The sequence below is a fragment of the Coenobita brevimanus genome, chromosome 8 (assembly GCF_032717465.1).
Source record: "Coenobita brevimanus isolate Jiangsu-jjx chromosome 8, ASM3271746v2, whole genome shotgun sequence".
NCBI classification, from domain to species: Eukaryota; Metazoa; Arthropoda; class Malacostraca; order Decapoda; family Coenobitidae; genus Coenobita; species Coenobita brevimanus.
The window spans coordinates 41,471,427-41,472,596 of record NC_136961.1 but is presented as its reverse complement, the minus strand read 5'-3'; positions in this window follow the sequence as shown (position 1 = coordinate 41,472,596).

Below are 1,170 nucleotides of genomic sequence, written 5' to 3'. Positions count from 1 at the left end.
TTAAATGGCCAGTGTTGTATACCTGAAGTTCTGAACCCGCTACATCTGCTAATGTTGCGATATTGATTCCGTATCTATAGCGACAAATTTTGATCACTAGCGGTATTAACGATAGTTGTGATTATTTTTATCAATATCTTTAAAGCCCTTTTTACAGCATTTTCTCAACCCCTGGAATGTTGTGTCTCTAGCAAGATTCCAGCGGTTTCATGGCAACTTTAGCCAGCTGACTCACCTAGGTTTTCAGAACTCATCTAATCTCTTCTTAATCAATCTTACCGCTCATAATCTATAAAGCCTTGCCTCTGATTATGCCCTTGTACCAAATTTCACATAATAGTAGCTAAACATACGGCAAAGATTATCAAGAGAGCGTTAATAAAACTTAAAATTCCAGCAATAGCTCAAGGTAAAAGTGAAGGTGAATGGTAATAAGTGCGGGTAACGTCACGAGAATCGCTGATAGGCAAACTGTTCGGACCCTTTGGCGTAGGTTTGTTACAGCAGTTGCATTATGTCTATCAGAATAATACTTTCATTTTTTTTAAATTTATGAGTATTTTACGGACTGACATCTATCTCATTTATGGTATCATTGGTGAATTACCAATAATTATTTACAATCCCCTCCCCCAAGTCACGCGTCTGAACGCACTGTACATTCAATAGTAGAAGGCTTTTAGACCAGAGTACACCGGTTTAGATTGGTCTCGTACTCTCGTGGGCTGTGGCTGTTCTGGCGAGACAGATAAATCAGTCAAGATGGTCCTGCCCCAGAGGCAGATGGAAAACATTCTTAATACACGAATTTTGCACAGCTGACAGCCATCGGTGATTATGAGGTGCTACGTAATTGCTAACATAAATGTGTCATGGTTTACAGAAAACCATCAGTCTTGTCAGTCAGTGGAAGGTATCACTGCATTAAATGAGTGGACGTACCAAATGCACAATGTTTAGGTTGTCTCATTCTCCATTCTCTCCACGTCCAAACCACCTCAGTGCATTTCTCCTAATTTTCTCAACCACATCCACATCGACCCCACAACATTACTTCTTGATTCAACCTGTCCCTCCATGTCACTCCACATGCTCCTCTTAAGTAACTGATTTCCACTGCTCTCGCTCTAGACTTGTTCCCCTCTAGCAAGGTCCGTGCCTCTCTTCCAT